This window comes from Symphalangus syndactylus, chromosome 6 (genome assembly GCF_028878055.3).
Source record: "Symphalangus syndactylus isolate Jambi chromosome 6, NHGRI_mSymSyn1-v2.1_pri, whole genome shotgun sequence".
Classification (NCBI taxonomy): domain Eukaryota; kingdom Metazoa; phylum Chordata; class Mammalia; order Primates; family Hylobatidae; genus Symphalangus; species Symphalangus syndactylus.
In genome coordinates this window covers 107167952-107194748 of record NC_072428.2, presented here as the reverse complement: position 1 = coordinate 107194748, position 26797 = coordinate 107167952, and the positions used below count along the sequence as shown (strand labels likewise).

General features: G+C 40.7%; 1 protein-coding gene across 9 annotated transcripts in view; it reads right to left on the bottom strand.

Annotated features, from left to right (window-relative positions):
• The window catches only part of ST7 (suppression of tumorigenicity 7), a 280933-nt gene that overhangs the window by 215964 nt on the left and 38172 nt on the right, over positions 1–26797 (bottom strand). The window contains exon 1 of one of the 9 annotated variants that reach the window (XM_063642159.1): positions 2752–2890. The exons of the other annotated variants lie outside the window; for them this stretch is intronic. The gene's annotated coding sequence lies outside the window, so the exon portion shown is untranslated. Of the gene's footprint in view, positions 1–2751; positions 2891–26797 lie in introns of those variants that run through there. 9 annotated transcript variants of the gene reach the window in all.

Here is a 26797-nt window from a genome sequence, read left to right as displayed (position 1 = left end):
AAGTGATTTGCCATACCTCAGAAATCCAGCAGAAGGGTTAAAAGCCAGGCTTAACAGACAGAAAAGCCAAGTTTAGTCAGAGAAGATTCAGCTCCCATCTTAGCCACTTATTAGATAGATTATCTTAAGCAAGTTTTTAAACCTCTCTGAGCCTTGGTTTACTTATAAATTGACAAAAGGCCTAGATCAATGCTTGGAATGTATTAACAGCTAATACGTAAATATCACTTTGTGTGTACCAGGCATTGTTCTAATTCATGTATTAACCTATTTAACCCTAAAAACGACCCTAGGAGGTATTATCCCCATTTTCTAGATGAAGAACTGAGGCATGGAGGATAAATAACATCTAAGATCAGAGCCAGGATTCAACTGGAGTAGCCTCCAACTCAGAATCCTTGTGTTTAACCAGTACACAATACTGCCTGTGTAGAGTAGGTGATCATACAGAAGCCAAAAAAAAAAATCATTTCAAAAAACTAGGTTGATTCTTTCCAATAAAACCAAATCTACAGTGGGCCAAACAGTTCAGCTCCGAATTCATAAAAATTCTTTTTATATTCTATGTTCAATTCCAACATATGAAAAAATTAAACAGAGAATCAGAATGAAAGGGATGATGTTTAGTCATTGTGATAGCTTAAAATGAGAGTGGCATTAGCCAGTAAAGCAGAAATAAGTACTCAAGTGCAGAAAGCTACAACCATAAAAGGACCTGTCCTACCCAAGGCACACTAAATAACCACTAAATCCCACTCTACTTTTCAGTTCTCCAAATGTCACAGTAGATACTACTTACCTGGACTCTATAAACACTGACTGTAAATTCAAAGCTCAACAGGAGAGCCTTCAACTGATCCCTCCACCCACCTCTCGAAGAATTTTCTCTATCTGCATCTCACTCTCAGCAAGTGAGACTTGCTGATATGCCTAGATGCCCCCTTCCCAAACAATCACATCATAGTCCTCTCCAAAACGTATAACATTCACCTAAGTCAGAAGTTCTTCTCGGGTCACCTGTTCTAGGGGCCACTATCCTAACCACAACTTCCTGAGACAGCAGTGGGTTGTACTTACAGCATTCGGCACCCCTGAATCCCCATCCCAGAGTCCTGCTACAGCTTAACCCTTCATGATCCAGGTTGGAGAAAGAATCATTACTGAATCAAGAGACCTGGAGTCTAGCCAACACTGCCACTCATTACTTCTCTGATCTAAGATAAATTCTAGAACCCCTGTACGTATCTGTTCCTTCACTGGTAAAATGAGGAGGTGGAACTGAAAAAACCCTAAGATCTAGTCCAACTTTAATAATCTTGGACTCTAAACCAAATACAGTCAGAGGAGAAAACTCAAGTTAACTCCTGCTGATACCTACTCCTTTTCTAGCCCCCACCATCCCCTCTTCTATCCTGCCAGGGCTTTGGGAACAGCCCCTCCTCAAAGGAGCCAGGATATATTGTCCTAATCCAGTGTGTTTATGTCAGATGCTGATGATCTGGGGAGCCTCCTCCTGTTTACAGGGACACTGTTCCTTTCTAGGCAGACCCCCAGTAACTCAGCCTGGTGGTAAGTAGACAGATACACACACACACATTAACACACACACACACACACACACAAAATACTTAAACTGTTGGAGGACCTGCCTACTAGCAGGTTCATGGTTCACGGCCTGGTGGGTCACACCTCTTAGGACAATGTGGCCTGGGTGCCAGCAATAAAGCTTCTGAAGGAGACCATTCTTCCAGGACTTGATTGAGACAGCTGGACACAGAGTGTGAAGCTTTTCATAGATGGCAGCTCAGGGGCTGAGACACAGCTCTCCTTTCTCTTTCATGGCTTCCCTCCCTGGACTAGTGCCTGCCACGCGAGTCCATGGTCCTCTACCCTCCTCAGAGGAGGAGAAGGAGCATGGCTTCCACTTCACTCTTCCCTCTTAAATCAGAAAATCACAACTTTATCATAATATCTTACATCGCATTTCCAACTTATACAATAACTGACTTTGTTATTACACATGTTTTAAAACACCAGGGTTGCATTATAAATGTTCGCTATTTTTCTGCATTTCAGAAATGAAAATATGGGGTTTTCCCTCTAGTCTCAATTCTCACCAACATGTGAAAGCTAAGTCAAAATGCCTTAAGGTTATGTCACATCCCAATTTCACCTTATTACTAAGTCAGAATAAACATTTTCTAAGATATCTCATCTTGCCGCTCTCCCAGGCTTCTTACCACCCACTCCAGCCTGCATCTGCATCAGCATTTCCTTTTCGTGTTTTGTCATCCTCATTGGCTTTGCTTACTGAGCCCCAAGTCTACCTAATGGCCTATCCCAAAATGTGAGAAGACTCCCCTAAAAAAAGGATTATCTGGATGCAGAAGATTCCTAGAGAGTATGTCCAGCTCCTCCCATTACTGGGCTCTACTCCCAAGACCTCAAAATTTAAGTAAGCTAAGACAGATGAGCACCTAGCACTAACCAGATAAAAGAACTACCCTGTGAAGTGAGGAGGGAATCCAGCTACTCAAATCAATATCATGACCCAGACCAGTGCTCCACATTCTCCATGGCACTAACCAAACTAGTTATTAGCTACCTAGAACCTAGTACCAAGGCAATGGTTCTGAGAAATTGTCAACTACTTTCACAGATAACAATCAACCTTATTGAGCACAAAAGCATAATTATGACCAAAGCCAAGAGTAAAACATAATAAAAGATCTGCTTAACCAAACTCCAAACCTTCAGATAAGGGCTCTTTCTGGATACACAACACCTGTTTGTTGTTATGCTTTAAAAGGATGGTGGCAATGGTGGCAGGATCCCCGGTTCTCAGTGGCTGCAAAGCACAGATCTCTTATATGGTTGTAGGGCCACTCCCTTCTTACAGTGGCCTCAAGAGAACTAAAATCAAGTAACCACAGCTGGAAAAAGGAGGTAAATCACTTTTATAAGAGGTGCTGTGTGGTCTCCCAATCACTGATGTTTTAACTCTATCAGAAGATGACTATAAAAAAGGACACTGGGTTTATGTGTTTAAGGTTAGCCAATAAAAAAATATATAGCAATTAATCTTGATGTATAATTAGCAGTCATGAGAAACATTACTAAAGTTACTAAAATGCCTGATAAAAATAAGAAAGATTAAGATTTTCTTCCTACAAATACAAATCCAACAATAAATATGTTTATTCATTTTACATCCTGACAGTGATGGTCATTTTATATACATTTGAATCAAAGCTCTAGTGTAATGATCAGAATCAAACTATAGGTTTGTACAACAAACAGGGAGGTACCCAAGCCAGACATATCCCTCTGTAGAAAAGCTTCTTTAGGCAAACCACAGACCTTCCTGTGTGGTTTTGGTCTGTTCACATGATTGGCAAAAGGAACCACTGGAAAATAAGCAAAGAAAGTCATAAAAAATAGTCATGAATGGACTAGTGTGGGTTGTCCCAGAGGCCAAAAAAAAAAAAAAAGGGGAGAAGTTCTTTAAGGAATTTCTTAGCTGTAGTATACAGCTGCAGTTCTAGGTAAGCAAAGATCACAAATTTCCATGGTACTCCAAAACAAATCCTTCTCAATGTTTTCTAGCAGGAGCTGGCAAATCCTTTTTATAAAGGGCCAAATAGTAAACAGTTTAGATTTTGTGGGACCATCTGCTCTCTGTCACAACTACTCTATTGTTTTAGTGCAAAAATAGTCATAAACAATACATAAACAAATTAGTGCAGCCATGTTCCAATAAAACTTTATTTATAAACTTTGAAATTAAATTTCTTGTAATGTTCACATATCATGACATATTCTTTTGAAATTTTTTCAGCGATTTAAAAATGTTAAAAAAAAAAATGTTAGCTTATAAGTCTCACAGAAACAGGCAGCCCATGGGCTACAGTTTGCCAACCCCTGTTCAACAATATTTACTGTGGTTGATTTGACCTTTCTCTGCAAGAGCTCTAATCTTCAATTAGGTCTCCGCCATTGACAAGACTCACGAAGATAATGAAATCCATCAACAACTGCCTGATTGCATCAGGGTCAGAAATTCAAGAAAAGTTTCATCCCAATTTTCTTCATTTCCGATGATACTATGAACAATACCTCATTCCCTATCACATTAGAACTGGTGATAAATGCTCAATTTCTGAGAAATCGTCAACTACTTTCCCAGATAAGGAAAACCACATACCTCCAATCCACATACATCTCTAGCCCTTGAAGATTATATAAAAATGGAAATCATGGGCTAGATTTCCAAGTCTCTTCAATTATATTATAAGCCAGGAAAACTTTCTATAAAACATACTCATAGTGTAGAACACAAGTAATAGCTAGTTTGTGTGAGAAAATCTGACCCTGTTTACTAACAATTGCTGAAAGGGAATTCTTGAGAAACGAGAAACAGACTACAATCCTAACTGCACACTTAATTAATTTGGTTAGACATTTCACAACAGTATCACTTCATTTATGAAATGAAGAAGTTAAAATTATTTCTGTGGTTTTTTCTAGCTCTAAAATACAACAATTCTGTAATGAGTTACACTGATCATGATACCTACCTCATTAAGGGTTTTGGCATATTTCTATTAAAGTTCACATGGATGACATTTTTTTGTCATTAGCCTTCAGATAAGAAGCAGATAATTTCCTCTCTGCTTTTTTGTCTCTGGTTTTTTGAAAGGCTATTGAAAATATATTTCTAATCAAGACAACTGCTACATTCTTACAATTTTAACATAGATTCTGACAGTTTTAACACAGATATAGCTGATTCTAAGAGAAAATGTAGTGAAGTGTATTACTTGGAAAATGTTTCTAGAGACAGACATTTGTGCCTGTGCAACTATAGACTTCAAATTCATAGAGACAGAAAGTAGAATGGTGATTGCCAGAGGCAGGAGGAAGAAGAAAACGGGGAGTTGTTTAATGGGTACAGAACTTCAGTTTTGTAAAATGAAAAGAATTCTGAAGACTGGTTGCATGGCAATGTGAGCATGAGCTCCTAAGAAGACAGCCTGTCCCGTGAAGCTTTGAAGCCGGGCGTTGACTTCTCTCCAGCTATGAAAGGCCTAGACGGCATCTTCCTCCAATATAACACTGTTTCACCTGCACTGAAAATCTGTTGTTGAGTGTAGCCACCTTCATCAAGTATCTCAGCTAGACCTTCTTGATAATTTGCTGCAGCTTCTACATTAACACTTGTACTTTACCTTGCACTTTTATGTTATGCAGATGGCTTCTTTCATTAAGCCAAATAAACCAACCTCTGCTAGCTTCAAAGTGTTCCTCTGCAGCTTCCTCACCTCTCTCAGCCTTCATAGAACTGAAGAAATTAAAGAGAGTTCCTTGCTCTAAATTAGACTTCGGCTTAAGGGAATGTTATGGCTGGTTTGATTTTCTATCAGAGCACTCTAACTTTCTCCATACAAGCAATGAAGCTGTTTCATTCTGTTATCATTTGTGTGTTCATTGGAGTAGCACTTTACATTTCCTTCAAGAATTTTTCCCTCGCATTCATATCTTGGCTAACTGGCACAAGAGGCCTAGCTTCTGGCCTGTGTCAGCTTTTGACATGCCTTCGTCATTAAGCTTAATCATTTCTAGCTTTTGATTTAAAGTGAGAGGCATATGACTCTTCCTTTCACTTGAACACTTATAAGTCACTGTAGGGTTATTAATTGGCCTAATTTCAATATTGTGTCTCAGAGAATAGGAAGGTCGAAAGAGAGGGAGAGAAACCAGAGAAGGGTAGGTCAATGGAGCAGCCAGAACACACACACTTATCAATTAAGCTCTCCGTCTTATATGGATGTGGTTTGTGGCACCCCAAAACAACTACAATAGTAACATCAAAGATCACTGATCACAGCTCACCATAACAGATATAATAATGAAAAGGTTTGAAATATTGTAAGAATTACCAAAATGTGAGTCAGAGACATGAAGTGAGCATGTGCCGCTGGGAAAATGGCACGACAGACGCTCAATGCAGGGTTGCCACAAACCTTCAATTTATAAGAAGTGCAGTATCTGCAAGGCAGAATAAAGCAAAGTGCATCAAAATAAGGTGTGCCTCTATACGGTTAGGGTCAGAATAACTGGCTAAAACAATTATAAAAGTTTGGTAAGAATAAGGTATATTTCTGTTCTTACATTTCTTGAAAAATATTAACTTTAAATGGCAATTATACAAAGCTTATACAAATTTTAATTGTGAATAAAAAGACATAAAAATATAAAGAAAGAATAAGCATTGTGCTGTTACATCTAATGCCTAGCAACGCTTGTTGAGTCAACAATTGAACTAGCTTGAGTAGAAAGCAACTCCTGAAGTCTAAGGAAGGGTACAAACCATTCAGAATAGGTAGTCATGTTACACTGCTACTGACTGGTGACAGCATTCTGAAAACACAAGGATGGTAAGAAGGAAAGAGTGAACTGTTGAAACTTTAAAGATGGAAGTAAGAGGATGACAGATTCATAACAACTGCTCTCTTTTGAAAGCTTTACTATTTCCGATAAGATATGGACACTGTTCTTTCAAAGGGCACATTGACTCTACTATAAATCAACCATGAAAAAGGTATCAGGTGGAAAAAGTACTGGAATTAAAGCAAAATCCACTTTGGAGCTTTCTTTAGGCAACTCTGTGCCTCAGTTTTCACAGAAATGAGCTATGAGGTTCATGTGAGATACTGGTGAAAGCACCCTGTCAATGGCAAAGTGTCAGGAGCTAGCATTATTTATTACTATTAATTATTACTATTGTTGACCCTTAAATAAAACATCTCTGAAACATTTCTATTTATGATCTATGTATTTATTTATGTCTAACAAACAAAATGCATTAGCTTTTTGAATGTTAAAATGCCTAATTAAAGATAAAAAATAAATACTTCCTATAACTTGGCCACTGTTTTATATGGTACTCTATCTTCTGAATTCAATTGAGATTTTTTCCCAGGACATTTTCTTAAGCAGAAACACGCCCTGCATACTTTTCATGAGCAGAATGCATTTTTAAGTTGATGTCTGGGAATTCAGCGCATACTCTACATCTTCAAACAGCGCTCCATGGTAGTCATTGTTTCCACAGTCCATCAGCGCTCGGGCAGGAAGAGTGACAGGCGAAGAAGAAACTGAATCTCTTGGGGTCTATTAGTAATGTCCTTTAGCATTTCATTAAAATCTGACACACATAACTATTTGTAAAAATTGGAAATATTTTTACATTAGTAATTACCAATATGAAGACAGAGAGGAAAACAGGGGGCATTTGTGGCTTACCATCACAGGAGATGGCTGTAAGTGAAGTGGACTGAAACTGGGGCTAGCCTTAGGAACAACAGCCTTTAGATATTCCTGCTCTGTACAATGTTAAAATAATGTTAGATTTTAAACTTACATAATGTGACTTGTTAACATCAAAAATTTGTTCTCATAAGTCATAAGAAGTGATAAATCAAATGAAGAAAAAAATTTAAGTTATTTTTGTCAGTATTATAAAATATTGACAAATACATTCCACTTCTGTAAAATTAGATTTGACAGACCTGTCTTGGCATTTCATTGGGAATGTAAAAGATTCTAGGAATGTGTATATGTTTCTTTAAAAACAAAGTAGTGCATTGAGAACAGATGATATCATAAGGAACAAAATACAGAGCCCAGTGGACTTCTAGGTATTATGCAGTAGCAATATATTTAAACATACCCATATTTTAAAAATAGCCAAGGAAACAAAAACATAAAACATGCTAAGTTCCCACACTATTTACCTAAAGTACTCCTAATTCCACTTGAATCAAATCTTCTTCACACAAATACAGATTAAAGCATCATAAATGTTTTGTTCTATCCAAAATATTCCATAGAAGATAAGTTACCTTTGTCATCATTTCTGTAACCTATATTTTTAGAAATTAGGTATTATTTTAAAATTATTCTAAAGCATTTACCTCTAAAGTATTACAGGAGACAAATGAGAGTTCATAGTCATTTTATTTTTATTTTATTTATTTATTTATTTATCTATGTATGTATTTATTTTGAGACAGGGTGTTGCTCTGTCATCCAGGCTGGAGTGTAGTGGTGTGATCTAGGCTCACTGCAACCTCCGCCTCCCAGGATCAAGCAATTCTCTGGCCTCAGCCTCCCAAGTAGCTGGGACTACAAGCATCCGCCACCACACCCAACCAATTTTTGTATTTTTAGTAGAGACGGGGTTTCGCCATGTTAGCCAGGCTGGTCTCAAACTCCTGACCTCAGATGATCCGCCTACCTCATTTATTTTCAACATATACAGCATATTTCTGAATTGTTAAGAGATTAAACAAGTTGAACATTTCATGCTTTCTCTCCAGAGACTTGCCCATGATGAAATGGTACAATTCGGAGCCAAGTGGATAACATGAAAGCAAGGTCAAAGAGCTCTGTAGCTATCAACTTACATCTCTGATTATCAATGTCTAAGAAATCATTTTCAGAAAATGGGGTTTCTTCTCCCTAATTTTACAATTTTACTGTTATATATCCAAAAGACAATCATTTTCCATCTGGATCAAGTCAACATATTTTTCTGTCAAAAATGTGTGATCCATACTAATTGGCATTCATCCATATCAATGTAAAAAAAAACTTTTCAAAAAAGAAAAAATCTAAATAGGATTTTTAATGGGATACCATAAAATTTAGTCTTTTCAATTTAAAAGGTAGACAACAGACAATGGCAGTCTCATTCTCATTTTGAGAAATTCTGACCTCAGAGTTGTAGAGACAATGAAAAACGAAGGAGAGAACTCTGAACAGATTGTAGTCACCCTGCAAAGACACCCTCCATGTCACGTGAATCAAATCAGCAATAATTGCAACCTACAGACAACTCATTCAAAAGTTGTCCTTTGAACAACTCAAAACCCCTTCCTAAGAAACATTTTCTTAAAAAAGTCCTTCAGTACACCACAAGGAAAAGATACACACATTCATCAGGTATGGTGGCTCATGCTCTAATGCTAGCACTTTGGGAGGCTGAGGCAGGAGGATCACTTGAGCCCAGGAGGTCAAGACCAGCCTCGGCAACATGGCAAAACCCCCATCTCTCCCAAAGTTATACAAAAATTAGCCAGGCATGGCCAGGCACGGTGGCTCATGCTTGTAATCCCAGCACTTTGGGAGGCCAAGGGAGGTGGATCACCTGAGGTCAAGAGTTCAAGACCAGCCTGTTCAACATGGTGAAACCCCATCTTTACTAAAGATACAAAAATTAGCCGGGTGTGGTGGTGCACACCTGTAGTCCCAGCTACTCAGGAGGATGAGGCAGGAGAATTGCTTGAACCCGGGAGGAAAAGGTTGCAATGTGCCAAGACTGGGCCACTGCACTCCAGCCTGGGCGACAGAGTGAGACGGTGTCTCAGAAAAAAAAAAAAAAAAAATTAGCCAGGTGTGGTGGCGCACACCTATAGTCTTAGCTACTTGGGAGGCTAAGATGGAAAGATCACTTGGGCCCAGGTGGGGCTCATGACACTGCACTCTAGCATGGGCGACAGAGTAAGACCTTGTCTCAAAAATAATAATAATAATAATACTACACACATTCTAAAAACTAATTCAGGCCTGGCGTGGTGGCTCACACCTGTAATCCCAACACTTTGGGAGGCCGAGGCAGGTGGATCACCTGAGGGGAGGAGTTCGAGACCAGCCTGGCCAACATGGTGAAACCCTGTCTCTACTAAAAATACAAAAAATCAGCCGGGCATGGTGGTGGGTGCCTGTAATCCCAGCTACTCAGGAGGCTGAAGCAGAAGAACTGCTTGAACCTGGGAGGCAGAGTTAGCAGTGAGCCGAGATTGGCCCTTGCACTCCAGCCTGGGCAACTAGAGCGAAACTCCATCTCAAAAAAAAAAGGAAAAAAAAATTCAGTAGATGCACCTAATTTTATGTTGCCTTAATCATATAAAATCATAAACAGATTTTGTTATTATTAATTTGCATAATTTCTTCATTCAGTGGTTCATAGTGAAGAGATTCTGCCTTTAACACACATACATACAAACACACACACACACACACACACACACACACACACACAGAGCCTCAACTACAATCCTTAGGAGGTTACCAGAGATTCTATATACCTGATCAATTTGAAACAGACTGCATTGAAAATATATCATGCTATTAACTGGAGGTAATTAATGAAACTTGTAAACACAACAAATGCTGTGTAAAAACAATAATATTGTATTAGAACCTTGAAATCCTAAAATAATAGGTCTTAGTTCATCTCCAGTTAAAATTACTTAGACAAATTTTAGTGTTTAAGAATGTATATTCATAAGGCTGGGCATGGTGTTGCATTCTTATAGTCCCAGCTACTCGAGAGGCTGAGGTAGAAGGATCACTTAAGCCTAGGAGATCAAGACCAACCTGGACAGCACAGAGAGACCTGTCTCTAAAAAATATATAAAATAAATAAAGTATTTTATTTTATTTTATTGTACTTTATTTGAGATGGAGTCTTGCTCTGTTGCCCAGGCTGGAGTACAGTGGCGCGACCTTGGCTCACTGCAACCTCCACATCCCAGGTCCAAGCAATTCTCCTGCCTCAGCCTCCCGAGTAGCTGGGACTATAGGCATGCACCACCATCCCCAGCTACATTTTTTTGTATTTTTAGTAGAGATGGGGTTTCACCATGTTGGCCAGGATGGTCTTGATCTCTTGACCTCGTGATCCGTCCACCTCAGCCTCCCAAAGTGTTGGGATTACATGCGTGAGCCACCACGCCCAGCCAATAAAACATTTTAAAAAGAAAGTATGTTCATAAAACATAATGTCTTGTCCATGTACTTTCCCATGTACTTTTATTATATTTTGTCTTTAGACAAAATAGACATCAGATTATCTTTGTGGAACAACGAAAGGATCCTGCCATTACTATGGTATTGGAGGGAAGAATAAGAAAAATCAGCCACTTTTTTAAAACATACCCCCTGTAATGATATTAATGCAATTATCAATCTATCACCCATAATTACAAAAAAAGGATAATAACACTAAACTGTATCAAAAATGTTCTCTGGTTACAATGACAATTACATAAGATATACCTTCTTCCAAGGTTGGCCCAGGAACAACCTCAAAGGTTTGTAAGCTCTGTTGACAGCCTGCAGTGATTGCTTCTGAAGTATCATTGCCTGATCCTGCAACTTTATCACCGTACTAACTACTAGTCCTTTCTGCAACTCACACAGACATAAACCCCCTTTTTCCAGCTCGTTTATCAAGTGAAAGGTTCCTTCCCATGAAAATGGACACCTGAGCTCCAGGGACCGTAATAGAAAACAGCAGGAAAACCACTCAACTATACTTAGTATTGGTAGTTTTCTTTTCTATGTTTTTTCAGGCAAAAGGTAGACTTTAAATTTGGAAATATATTATACAAATACATACATTCTTCTACATAATACTACAAGTAGTTTGTCTTTTAAAGTGGAGACAGGCGAATACTACTTAGGTGAGGTTTCAGTTGACGATGATTAGACCTCCTGCTTTCTTCCCTTCATCTGCAGCATAGCAGTCTTTAAATCATCCACATGGATTTTTGTGCACGAGATAAGGTGCCGGTTTCATTGCTGCTGCTCAAAACAAATGTCAATGGCTTCTTCAGTGTTATCCAACCGCAACATTAAAATGTTCTACTAATTGTCTGGTGCTCAAAAGGCATCTTATATTCACAATGCCATAGGCTACAATACAGAAAAACATCCAGAAGCTTCAGAGAATGTCTACCAGATGTCTGGGTTTTTCAGAGAAGAAATAATTCTTTGTACTAAATTTTACTTTGTACTGAATTTTAATATAACTCTTACCATCAAAAAGATCCAACAATACTTCTCAATGAGGGTGTTATTGGTATTTTAGGCAGGATAATATTATAGTCAATATCCCTTGGCCTCCCAGGTATTATGGCCAGTAGCACTAACAAGTCATTGTGATAAGGCAAAGCCCATACCCACATTTCCACATGGCAGTACTGGCGCCCAACCTTCATATATATTTCCCTGCGATCTTAAGTCACATAAAGCTGTGAAAAAGCTTCTCCTAATAATGCAATTACTTTGATAGACTACAGAAGTAACTGGAGATGCAAATAAAGATGATGTGGGATATAGGCCTAACCTCTAAACAGGCTCTCGAACAAGCTGCTTCAAAGTCTCAAAGATCACTTTGCTTTTTGGTCACTTGTTTCTCCCCTCATAAAGGTATTAAAGTTATCTCAAAGCCTGTGCTATTCAATATGGTAGCCACTAGCTATAAATGGCTAAATTTAAATTAATTAAAATTAAAAATTCACTTCCTCAGTCACACTAGCCACAAGAGCTCAACAGACACTGTATTACAGGACATTTCCATTATTGTAGAAAGTTCTATTGGACAATGCTCCTCTAAAAGCTTCCTAAGCATATGACCTGCCACCAACTCATTGCCATTTTGGGGGTAGTTTGCAGCAAAGACAGAATTCTTCAGTGGCAGTAACAGAAAGTACTTACACAGTCCACAGTTCATCTCCAAACTCTTTTTGACATTTGGCTTTGAAAGAAAATTCTAGGCTAGGCGCTGTGGCTCATGCCTGTAATCCCAGCACTTTGGGAGGCCGATGCGGGTGGATCATGAGGTCAGGAGATCGAGACCATCCTGGCTAACATGGTGAAACCCCATCTCTATTAAAAAATACAAAAAATTAGCTGGGCGTGGTGGCGGGCCCCTGTACTCCCAGCTACTTGGGAGGCTGAGGCAGGAGAATGACGTGAACCCGGGAGATGGAGCTTGCAGTGAGCTGAGATCACACCACTGCACTCCAGTCTGGGTGACAGAGCGAGACTCTGTCTCAAAAAAAAAAAAAAAAGAAAGAAAGAAAGAAAATTCTAGGCACAAGCAAAATTAAAAACAGAAATGTCAATAGTAGACCAAGTTATTTAGTATCTACAGAATGGATCAGTTCTCTTACAGTATCTTCTAAACAAAGTGTCCTAAAAGATAATGTTGATAAGTGAAATGATACTAGGAACATGCCTAACCTTTCTTTCTCTTCTAGATATCATCTTCTAAGGGCAAAACTTTCTTTTATTAACAAAAGAAGAATGTCCAGTGGCTGGTATGCCATCACTCACAACGCTCTGCGTGGCCTTCGGGGGCCACAGATGTATGATGTCTATATGCTCCTCCCAAATTCAGAGCTGTTCCATTTTCTTTTCTGTCACTGGATACTTTTCCTCATAGGGTTTGTTGTTTGTACACTTACTAAACCTTGGAATTGTGCCCAAGAAGGGGCCCTGAAGGCTGAACTCCAAGTATCTAACATGCTTAGTATAGAAGTTCCTGAAAAAGTATTTAATAAAGCTGTAAAAGTATTTTTCTACCTCTCTACTATTTGAAACTCTAAGATGACGGCAGTAATTCTAATTGTTATAATTCCTTGTATACCAGAGTTCTCCAATGTCGTGTACCTAAGCTTATTAGGAGGCCTACTATTGAAAAAAAGAAAGAGGGGAGGATATTTCAATCTCAAGCAATTTGGAAGGCAGTATAGCACAAGCATGTCTGAGTTCCAACCACGCTCCACCACAAGTTGACATGCTCTAGGACCTTAGGCTGGTTGCATGGTAAGCCAAGGTTCTCAACTGAAAAATTAATTGATAAAAGATTATCATGCAAAATGCCTAGCACATAGTGGGGACACAAAGTATCTTGCTAATCTTACTCTTGCCCTTACTGTTCCTTCTGCCTGAAACATTCTTCCCCTGATAGTGTAGAGAGATAACTTGTTCTCATTCATCAGGTCTCAGTCACCTCCCTTACAGAGGCCTTTCCTGACCACTTATGTTCAATATATGCCCGTTATTCTCTATGACAGCTCTGTTTAGTTTCTTCCCACTATTTACTCATGATGTATAAGGAATTTACATATTCGCTTAGTTCTCCGTTATCAGTTTTTCTTACCAGAACATAAGTTCCATGAGGACAATATGTCCTGGAAGAAAAGCAAAGTGTCTGGCACATAGTAAGTGCTCAGTAAATAGTTGGCATATAAATGAATGACTCAGTTTCTGGATTAAACAAAGTTAACTGTTTACTACAGGACTCCTCATTCTGAGAGATGACAGTGTGCTGGCAGCCCTCGCTCGCTCTCGGCGCCTCCTCGGCCTTGGCGCCCACTCTGGCCACGTTTGAGGGGCCCTTCAGCCCGCCGCTGCACTGTTGGAGACCCTCTCTGGGCTGGCCCAGGCCAGAGCCAGCTCCCTAGGCTTGCGGAGAGGTGTGGAGGGAGAGGTGCGGGCAGGAAACAGGGCTGCACATGGCGCTTGTGGGCCAGTGTGAGTTCCAGGTGGGCGTGGGCTCGGTGGGCCCCGCACTCAGAGTGGCCGGCCAGTGCCGCCGGCCCCGGGCAGTGAGGAGCTTAGCACCCAGGCCAGCAGCTGCAGAGGGTGCGCCGGGTCCCCCAACAGTGCCGGCCTGCAGGCGGTGGGCTTGAATTCTTGCTGGGCCTCAGCTGCCTCCCCCGGGGGGCAGGGCTCGGGACCTGCAGCCTGCCATGCCCGAGCCTCCCCCTCCACCGCTGTGGGCTCCTGCGCGGCCTAAGCCTCCCTGACGAGCACCGCCCCCTGCTCCGCAGCACCTGGTCCCATCGACGGCCCAAGGGCTGAGGAGTGCAGGTGCACAGCACAGGACTGGCAGACAGCTCCACCTGCGGCCCCAGTGCAGGATCCACTAGGTGAAGCCAGCTGGGCTCCTGAGTCTAGAGGGGACTTGGAGAACCTTTATGTCTAGCTAAGGGATTGTAGATACACCAATCAGCTCTCTGTGTCTAGCTCAAGGTTTGTAAATGCACCAATCAGCACTCTGTATCTAGCTAATCTGGTGGGGACTTGGAGAACCTTTATGTCTAGCTACAGGACTGTAAATACACCAATCAGCACTCTGTGTCTAGCTCAAGGTTTGTAACACACCATTCATCACCCTGTGTCTAGCTCAAGGTTTGTAAATGCACTAATCAGTGCTCTGTGTCTAGCTAATCTAGTGGGGACTTGGAGAATCTTTATGTCTAGCTAAGGGATTGTAAATACACCAATCAACACTCTGTGTCTAGCTCAAGGTTTGTAAACACACCAATCAGCACCATGTGTCTAGCTCAAGGTTTGTAAATACACCAATCAGTGCTCTGTGTCTAGCTAATCTAGTGGGGACTTGGAGAACTTTTGTGTCTAGCTCAGGGATTGCAAACGCACCAATCAGCGCCCTGTCAAAACGGACCAATCAGCTCTCTGTAAAACAGACCAATCAGCTCTCTGTAAAATGGGCCAATCAGCAGGGTGTGGGTGTGGTCAGATAAGGGAATAAAAGAAGGCTGCCCGAGCCAGCAGTGGCAACCTGCTCGGGTCCGCTTCCACGCTGTGGAAGCTTTGTTCTTTCCCTCTTTGCAATAAATCTTGCTGCTGCTCACTCTTTGGGTCCGTACTGCCTTTACAAGCTGTAACACTCACTGCGAAGGTCTGCAAGCTTCACTCCTGAGCCAGCAAGACCACGAACCCACCAGAAGGAAGAAACTCAGAACACATCTGAACATCAGAAGAAACAAACTCTGGACACGCTGCCTTTTTGAGCTGTAACACTCACCGCGAGGGTCCGTGGCTTCATTCTTGAAGTCAGTGAGACCAAGAACCGACCAATTCCAGACACAATTCTTTTCCAAGCAAATCTGCTTTGTGACTCTTCTAGAAGGTCACAGGGTATGGGATATTTCTCCTACTGGCTATCGAATCCTTTTCTTATAGAAGACATTCATGTCTCCAGAACTAATGTTTTATGGACACAAATTCGAAAAACATCAGCTATAATGTCCATTCAGTTGTATACTAGAAAGTGTAAATAGTATCTAAATGTCATCTAGGCATTTTTATCACCTACTTTGGCAAAAGGGGGTTATTCATTTGCACCATGAGAAAACACTAAAATATTTAAACCAGACCAGGTAACTTTCTGGTCTCTGCAGATTAATAAAGAAGAATGCACCTATTCAGAAAATGACAACTAATGGACTGGAGGAGGGAACATAACTCCTCTTATACTGCCGGGTTAAGAAGAGACTGTAGCCACCTAAGCAACCCTGATAAGATGAAGCAGCACTAACAAGTTCATATCATCTATCAGTAGATCAGCATCTATAAGAATTGGCAGAGGTATTAGCTCAATTTCCTAGACACTGTTTCCCAGAGTGCATTCCCACACATTTGGATATGACAAGTATTGAACATAAAGAACTGGGAATTGGCCGGGCATGGTGGCTCATGCCTGTAATCCCAGCACTTTGGGAGGCCGAGGTGGGATGATCACGAGGTCAGGAGATCAAGACCATCCTGGCTAACCCAGTGAAACCCCGTCTCTACTAAAAATACAAAAAATTAGCCAGACGTGGTGGCACGTGCCTGTAGTCCCAGCTACTCGGAAGGCTGAGGCAGGAGAATCGCTTGAACCCAGGAGGTGGAGGTTGCAGTGGGCCAAGACTCTGCCACTGCACTCCAGCCTGGACGACAGAGCGAGACTCCATCTCAAAAAAACAAAACAAAACAAAACAAAAAACTGGGAATCTGCAGAGTTAACACCAGAAACCAAAAAGTGGAAGACACATCAGTTTGTTATGGAGGTAAAAAGGGGTAGGAACTCTAGTCTAATCCTATAAAGTCACTAGGAAATCCAAGATGGCCATATAGCAGAGATTAAAAGTTGGCAGCCCACAGGTCATAAACATGTGTCTTTTCAGCCCAAACACAATTTTTAAAATTTTAATTAGTTGCTAACATTTGTAAATTGGGAAACTTCACATAAAAATTGACGTTTTCAACTTTCCTTGAAAAGCTAGAAGATATGGCCCACAGATGACCCACAGTCCCTCACAGCAACAACTGACTGGAACAAATGGTTCACACCTACTGTAGGCATCTGAGTTTGCAACTCCTGGACATACTCAAAGTTATGATCCATATCAGGAACTGAACAGCAGGGGAATGAGGAAGGGGCAAGCACAGTCAAACTAAGAAAAACTAGACATTACAGTCTGCAGCATCATCCAAGACATTCTGTAAAACAGCTTCCTTCTCACTCAGGATTGCTTCCCGTAGGCTCCCAATAAGTGCCAGCCCTGGCCATTTATGGTTTGTATGTCACCTCTAGCCTATCATATCACCTTACCAGGAAGGGTTTACCTCCTCACTTGGTATTTCACACTGGTGATGAGGGTTAATAACAATGCCTTTCATTGGTGATAGTCTGTTTCAGAAAGCTTTCAGATTAACTTAAATATGTATATATGTACATTACCACAAAACCACCCTAGGACGGGGATGGTTACTATTCTTCATTTGTCAAAGGGCAACGGCACAGAGATTATTTTGTCTCTTATGAGTAAGAGCAAAGACAAGACTAACATCCAGATCTCTTGGGTTGGTGATTCTTTCCTCTCTTCCAACTATGTACTAGATTTTGTTATGTGCATTACTTAGGTCATAGAAAGCAGATACCTCACTCAGAAGAATTTGAGGAGAATTTAATAAAGGTGTAGAAAGGGCACAGACTTTGGTGGAGGAGTACAGCCAAAGAAGTCACTCTCCTTAAGTCCCCCAATCTCCTACCAGGCTTCCTTCTATGGGCTAAACCCAACCAGAAGACAGAGGCATGCAAGACATCTGACTGAAAAAGTCCATCCTGATTACCTCCCAGGAAAGAAGGAAACGGTTAAAAAGAGTGAAAAGTAAGTACGAAAGAGCGAACAGAAAAGGATTGGTACATAATGCAATCTCTAGTCATTTATTTTAAATTACACATATTCCCAGCATCAATTTCCCAACAGAAAAACCACTGTTGTCACTTCATGTTCCACAACTAAATACTTACTTCTCTCTTTTATTATGGTCTCTAAGAGAGAACTCCTCCAATGTCAAAGTATTCCCTCTAATGGTTAATGAATTCACTTTTAATAGTCTTGAGTATAAAAATATCACTAAAGATTTTCTTTTAATCTAAAAACATTGTGTCCATTGGTTTATCCTTGTTTGGAGGTAATTATACCCTCCCAGACACATCTATTAGATTCTATCATAAAAATCAGGCTTTCTTTCCCCAAAGATTTATAGTTGTTTCCTTAGTCAATGATTCTATTATTTATTGTGCATAAAAATCACTAGTCAGTTAACATTATATATTTTGGCAAATAATTAATTATGCCTTTAAGTTTTCTTGATACTTTTGGAAAGATATGTTTGAATCTCAGAGAATGAAATATTTTTTATTTATTAATCAACCCCAAACCATCCTCCAGTCTATTTGCTTCAACAGAAAATTTTAGAATCTTGAAGATATTATATTAAGTGAAATAAGTGAGTCATAAAAGGATAAATATTACATGATTCTTCTTAAAGTAGGCTCATAGTGTAGTCAAATTCATAGAGACAGAAAGTAGAACGGTGATTGCCAAGGGTTAGCAGGAAGGTGGAATGAGGAGTTGGTGTTTAATGGGTACAAAGTTTCAGTTGGTGAAGATGAAAAAGTTCTAGAGATAAACAGTGGTGACGACTGCAAAACATTGTGAATGTACTTAATGCCACGGAACTGTATACTTTTAAAATAGTCAAAATGGTAAATGTTATTATATATATTTTAGCATAATTTTAAAAAGAAAATTAAGAAATTAGGTATCTACCTCTCATTATCTACTTTACACTAAGGCAAAAAATTCTTTTAGTATTTCTGCTACCTGCTTTTTTATCTGAAAATACCTTATACAATACAATCAAAGTACACTATTGATTCCTTAGCCACATTTCTGCCTTCAATGTATTTAGAACCTCTCTTATTGCTGGTTTTGAAGTTTCTACATGGTGAGTCTCAATTTCATCCCTGATCCTTCTAAATAAACTCTATTTCCCCTAGCTCTGGTATCTATTCTGAGAATAAAAGCTGATGTGATCCCACAGAAATAGTCTTTAGATTATTATGCTCCTGGCCCATACCAAACACTAAAGTGTTCAAGATGATTAAGATTTCTGTTCTCAAGGAGCTCTATTAGTGGAGAATGCAAATATGGCTTGATATGGTTTGGCTCTGTGTCCCCACCCAAATCTCATCTTGAATTGTACTCCCATAATTCCCACGTGTTGTGGGAGGGAGCCGGTGGGAGGTAATTTGAATCATAGGGGCCATTTCCCCCGTACTGTTCTCATGGTAGTGAACAAGTCTTACGAGATACGATGGTTCTATCAGGGGTTTCTGTTTTTGCATCTTCCTCATTTTCTCTTTCTGCTGCCATGTAAGAAATGCCTTTTGCCTCCCGCCATGATTCTGAGGCCTCCCCAGCCATGTGGAATTGTAAGTCCAATTAAACTTCTCTTCCCAGCCTCAGGTATGTCTTTATCAGCAGTGTGAAAACAAACTAATACAGTAAATCGTTACCAGTAGAGTGGGGCATTGCTAAAAAGATACCTGAAAATGTGGAAATGACTTTGGAACTGGGTAACAGGCAGAGGCTGAAACAGTTTGGAAGGCTCAGAAGAAGACAGGAAAATGTGGTAAAGTTTGGAACTTCCTAGAGATTTGGTGAGTGTCTTTGCCCAAAATGCTGATAGCGATATGGACAATAAAGTCCAGACTGAGGTCATCTCAGATGGAAATGAGGAACTTGGGAACTGGAGCAAAGGTCACTCTTATTATGCTTTACCAAAGAGACTGGTGGCACTTTGCCCCTGTCTGAGAGATTTGTGGAACTTTGAACTCGAGGGAGATAATTTAGGGTATGCAGCAGAAGAAATTTCTAAGCAGCAAAGCATTCAAGGGTGACTTGGGTGCTGTTAAAAGCATTCCATTTTAAAAGGGAAGCAGAGCATAAAACTTCAGAAAATTTGCAACCTGACAATGCAATAGAAAAATCCCATTTTCTGAGGAGAAATTCAAGCCAACTTCAGATATTTGCACAAGTAATGAGGAGCCGAATGTTAATCTCCAAGACAATGGGGAAAATGTCTCCAGGGTATGTCAGAGACCTTTGCAGCAGCCTCTCTCACCACAGACCTGGAGGTCTAGGAGGATAAAATGGTTTCATGGGCAGGGGCCAGGGTCCCATGCTGTGTGCAGTCTAGGGACTTGGTGCCCTGCATCCCAGCTGCTCCAGCCATGGCTGAAAGGGGCCAATATAAAGCTCAGACCATGGCTTCAGAGGATGCAGGCCCAAGCCTTGGAAGCTTCCACATGGTGTTGAACCTGCAGGTGCACAGAAGTCAAGAATTGGGGTTTGGGAAACTCCACCTAGATTTCAGAAGATATATGGAGATGCCTGGATGCCCAGGCAGAAGTTCACTGCAGGTATGGGGCTCTCATGGAGAACCTCTGCTAGGGCAGTGCAGAAGGGAAATGTAGGGTCAGAGCCCTCACATAGAGTCCCTACTGGTGCACTGCCTAGCGGCGCTGTGAAAAGAGGGCCACTGCTCTCCAGACCCCAGAATAGTAGCTCCATCTACAGCTTGCATCATGCGCCTGGAAGAGCCACAGACACTCAACACCAGCCCATGAAAGCAGCAGGAGAGAGGTAGTACCCTGCAAAGCCATGGAGGCAGAGCTGCCCAAGGCCATGGGAACCCACCTCTTGCATCAGTGTGACCGGGATGTGAGACCTGGAGTCAAAGGAGATCATTTTGGAGCTTTAAAATTTGACTGCCCCACTAGATTTCAGACTTGACTGGGCCCTGTAACCTCTTTGTTTTGGCCAATTTCTCCCATTGGAATGGCTGTATTTACCCAATATCTGTACTAGGACATAATTTGCTTGCTTTTGACTTTACAGGCTCATAGGCAGAAGGGACTTGCCTTGTCTCAGATGTAACTTTGGACTGTGGACTTTTGGGTTAATGCTGAAATGAGTTAAGACTTTGGGGGACTGTTGGGAAGGCATGATTGGTTTTGAAATGTGAGGACATGAAATTTGGAGAGGCCAGAGGTGAAATGATATGGTTTGGCTCTGTGTCCCCACCCAAATCTCATCTTGAATTGTACTCTTATAATTCCCACATGTTGTGGGAGGGACTCAGTAGGAGATAATTTGAATCATAGGGGCAGTTTCACCCATATTGTTCTCTTGGTAGTGAACAAGTCTCACAAGATCTGATGGTTTAATGAGGGGTTTCTGCTTTTGCATCTTCCTCATTTTCTCTTGCTGCCACCATGTAAGAAGTGCCTGCTGCCTCCCCCCATGATTCTGAAACCTCCCCTGCCATGAGGAACTGTTAAACGTATTTTTCTTCCAAGTCTTGGGTATATCTTTATCAGCAGCATGAAAACGGACTAATATATGGCTGAATAACATTTCCGCCTCCCCAAATTCAAGCAGAGAGCCATGCTTAATGCCTCAAAGGAGGCATGTGTCAGGGTGGAAAAAGTAGTAGCCTAGGAACCTTTCAGGCTTTTTCAAAACAAAATACTAACTATTCATAATAGGTCCAACTGGAAACCACCCAAATATACATCAGAAGTATAATAGATAAATAAAATGTGATCATACAATGGAGTACTATGCAAACCAATGCAATGAGAATGAAAAAACCTTTGAGGAGGGGTTTGGGTCAGGGTTAGTGATAGGAAGGGGCATATGGAAGGCCTCTCAGTACTGGTAATGTTCTGTTTCTTGATCTGGGACACAGTAATCAAATGTATGTGTCACTTAATGAAAATTCATCAAGCTTTAAACTTAGAATATCTGCTCTTTTCTGTATGAATGTTACATTAATTTTAAAGTCTACTTTTTAAATTTTCCATTCTCATTTTGGGGAAAGACATTAGTAAAGTATATAGTGTGTCAGATAATAGTAAGTACAACTAAAAAAATAATAACAAAGCAAGAAAAACGAACAGTCAGTGCCCGGTATATAGATGGGTATGGAAGGGGATTTACAATTTTAAAGGCTCATGGAAGGCTGAACTTAGAAGGTGACATTTAATTAGAAACCTGAAAAGAGTGTGGGTATGCAGCTTTCTAAAGGAAAGTACACAGAATAGATAGTTCAACCTATGCTTCTATACTGCAATTTATATCACAAAGAGAAAGTAATCCACCTATCTTCTACCGTCTTTTATTTTTTTCAGTGGAATTATAACAACCTAGACCATTATAACATTTTTTAAAATGTTGTTTCCCCTGTGTGTATACAACAGAACAAAACAAAACAACACTAAGCCCTTAGAGGAAGGGGACTGATTCCTAGGCACAAGCAGAGCTAGTCTGCTGAACAAAAGTAAAAAGAATGAGTTTACCCAGAATAGAAAGAAAATGGTCCAAGCAGGATAAAAAGGAAAGCTGAAAGAGAAATTACTCATTTTTACTCATTCACTTACTCACTCACTCTACAGAGAAATCAAAGGTTAATCACCGGCCAGGCATGGTGGCTCACACCTGTAATCCCAGCACTTTGGGAGGCCAAGGCAGGTGGATCATGAGGTCAGGAGATCAAGTTCATCCTGGTTAACACGGTGAAACATCGTCTCTGTTAAAAATACAAAGGCCGGGCATGGTGGCTCACGCTTGTAATCCCAGCACTTTGGGAGGCCGAGGTGGGCGGATCACGAGGTCAGGAGATCGAGACCACGGTGAAACCCCGTCTCTACTAAAAATACAAAAAAATTAGCCGGGCATAGTGGCGGGCGCCTGTAGTCCCAGCTACTCAGAGAGGCTGAGGCAGGAGAATGGCGTGAACCCTGGAGGTGGAGCTTGCAGTGAGCCGAGATCGCGCCACTGCACTCCAGCCTGGGCGACAGAGCGAGACTCCGTCTCCAAAAAAAAAAAAAAAAAAAAAAAATACAAAAAATTAGCCAGGTGTGGTGGCACGTGTAGTCCCAGCTACTCAGGAGGCTGAGGCAGGAGAATCGCTTGGACCCGGGAGGCGGAGGATGCAGTGAGCCGAGATCGTGCCACTGCACCCCAGCCTGGGCAACAGAGCGAGACTCTGTCTCAAAAACAAACAAAAACACGGTTAATCACCAATCTATGCCACATAACACACACACACACATACATACGGTTTTCTATCAATCAAGGACCACCAGACACAAGGAAAAAAGAAATTTTTTTTTGGAGAGGGGGTATCACTCTGTCACCTAGGCTAGAGTGCACTGGCACAATCAAACTTCACTATAACCTTGAACTCCTGGGCTCAAATGATCCTCCCACCTCAGCCTCCTGAGCAGCTAGGACTACAGGTACATGTCACCATGCCCAGCTAATTAAAAAATTTTTTTAGAGATGGGGGTCTCACTATGTTGCCAATGCTGGTCTCAAACTCCTGGCCTCAAGTGATCCTCCCACCTCAGCCTCCCAAAGTGCTGAGATTACAGCCTCAATTGAGGAAATTTCTAACAAAATACTGACAAAAACAACCAAGAAAACACTTAAAAAAAAAAAAACTCAGAGAGATAAGATGTTACATCCTTGGAATAAGAACAGATATTGTTTAAAAGAGAGGGGATAACAGAATTGCACACTACAATGGGTGAATTTCTTGGTATATAAGTGATACCTCAATAAAGATTGAGAGGCTATTACCTAAATCTCCAGGATGCATCCTAGTGGAAATGCTGAGCTCCACAGCTGTGAAGGGACCCAGAGATGCACTGTCCAAAACGGTAGCCACGAGCTACATATGACTACTGAGCACTTGAAATGTGGCCAATGCAAGGGAAGATGTACTAGAAATGTAAAGTACACACTGGATTTCAGACTCTTAATACCAAAAACAACCTGTAAATATCTCATTAATAATTTTTATATTCAATACACTTCGAAATGATAATATCTTGAATATATGGGGTTATATAAAAGATATAAAAATTGATTTCATCTGTTTCTCTTTGTTAAAGTGTCTTCTAGAAAATGTGAAATTTCATATGTGGCTCACGTGTGGCTTGTATATCATATTTCTGTTGGATACCACTAAGCTAGATCATACATTCGCTGTGGACAAGGGTTGTATCGAAATCATTTCTGTGTCCTCTAGGGAGCCTAGAGCATCATAAACCCTCAGTAGGTATTTGCTATTTGCTGAATTTTAAATATATATAAATGTTTCACAGCATTAGTCTCCAAGTCTGTCGTGTTAAAAGTGTGCCTTTTGGAAGTTCAGCCTGAGGCAAGTTGGATAGTCAATTCAAGTAACAACATCTCCATTCCTGTATTTGGTTGATTATTTAAAGTATTTTCGCTATCCTTTATAGATTATGATTTACTCTTCCCATATTTAATCAGAACACAACAATCATTTTAATCACGACCTTCAATTATTTCAATAGCTATGATCACACAGATTTCAAAAATCAAGAAATGAAAAAAATCTGCTTTATCTTTTAAAGAGTGCCCTCTAGTGATCATATTATTAAAATACACTGGTCTGCAAAGATGACTTAGCTTTATAATAAAATTTAAAAATAAATTTGACTATGAAATCTGTGTATAACAATGTTAAAGGACTCTCTGAAAAATATAGTAAAAACTAAATGCAGCAGACAGCTAAAATATTGGCTTCAAGTGAACCAGTTTAATGAAAGAAAGCAGAGGAGAAAATATCCCTCAGTGTCATTTTTTAAAATATCAATAAATAAGGCCGGGCGCGGTGGCTCACGCTTGTAATCCCAGCACTTTGGGAGGCCGAGGTGGGCGGATCATGAGGTCAGGAGATCGAGACCACGGTGAAACCCCGTCTCTACTAAAAATACAAAAAATTAGCCGGGCGTGGTAGCGGGCGCCTGTAGTCCCAGCTACTCAGAGAGGCTGAGGCAGGAGAATGGCATGAACCCGGGAGGCGGAGCTTGCAGTGAGCCGAGATCGCGCCACTGCACTCCAGCCTGGGCGACAGAGCGAGACTCCGTCTCAAAAAAAAAAAAAAATATCAATAAATATTCCATTTTATAAAAGTGGGTAAACTCAAAACCTAATTTTCTACCAATATTACTCCAAAGAGATTCACATAAACACTCTGACCACCAAGTTCATCAAAGCAACTAATGCAGCTGAGATATGGGCTGATTCAGGAAAATAGGAGGCCTCCTATAGAATTATATAAATGTTTCAAGCAGTTTGGATTTTTACAAGTCATAATAGGGATTAATTTAACTAGTTCAGCCAGTACTCCTGAACTAGCAAAGGAGAAAAATGGTTCATTATATTAGGACTGGCTAGAAAATTTTTGGAAGGTAAGAAAAGGTGGGCTGGGTGCGGTGGCTCAACGCCTGTAATCCCAGCACTTTGGAAGGCCAATGCAGGTGGATTACTTGAGGTCAGGAGTTTGAGATCAGCCTGGCCAACATGGCAAAACCCTGTCTCTACCAAAAACACAAAAATTAGTAGTCGGGCGTGGTGGTAGACATCTGTAATCCCAGCTACTCGGGAGGCTGAGGCAGGAGAATTGCTTGAACCTGGAAGGCGGAGGTTGCAGTGAGCCGAGATTGCCCCACTGCACTCCAGCCTGGGTAACAGAGTGAGACTCCGTGTCAAAAGAAGAAAAAATGTTTATTCACAGTGGGTGATTTCTGGTACCAAAGAGAGACTGATGCCAGACGTGAACAAGAGAAGCCCCTAGTAATAGGTTTCCTTTGAGGTATCTAAGCCAATAAAAAGGTCAGAAATTACTCTGAAGAAATGTGGCCAATATAAGTGAAGGGATTGGTGCCAAGAGCAATCTCACAGAAAATCAGTATATCTGAAGTTCAGGGTGTGATGCAGAGTCAGGAACCAAATCAGAGGCCAATTTTTAGTGACAAGAATCTGGGACTAGGCAAAGAACGTCAAAAGAGGAGCAGTTTTCTTGCTGCAGCCTTGAACAGCCAAGCCAGTGATGCCAACAGCAGGCCCAAAGGCCCAGGACGTTGCATAATAGGATGTGCACACCCAGTAAGTCTACTCCTGTGCCTCAAACATATACCAGTTCATGGGGACTCACCCAGAACCCAGTTAGATACTTAAAGATGAAAAATACCCAGCCCATTTTGATGGCTCTATATGACATGCCAGTACTCATTTATTGCTTATAGCTCTTCTTTGGGGTGACTGAGAATAATGAAGAAGGGAGAGTCTTCAAATAACACATCTTCTTATTTTGTCTGCCAGAAGAAAAGCCATAGGATCAGAATCTATATAAATTTCTGAGCAATGGCTAATGTCCTGCTGAAAAAGCTGGACTGAAGGATTGGTAGCACAAAGGTTGGAGATTAAGAATGTGGATAGGCAGACTATGTGAAAGGGCTCAGAGAATTTGAACACACACATGAATTCTCACTCAAAGGCCCAGCAGCAGAAGTTCTTAATCATCCTTCTCAGTCTCCTTTGCCAGTTCTTCTTCTTCCCATCCTCCTTGGGTTGGAAAGCCCCACCATACAATTTAAGGACTCTCATGTATACTCACTTCTTTAGTAACCATATCTAATCCCATGACTTTAAATACCACCTATCCAAAATCTCTCTCTCTCTACCTCCAGACTCATATATCCAACTACCTACCCAATATCTCAATTTGAATATTTGAATCTCTTCCACTGACATCCAAAACTAGTCTTTCCGCCAAAACCTGCTCCCCTTTTCCCTCACACTAGCCTTCCCCATTTCATCTGATGTCAACTGGGATTGGTACTTATGCTGTCTCCACAGAATATGGTATTTATCAGTGATTTTTTTAAATAATAAAAGAAAAAAACTGAAGC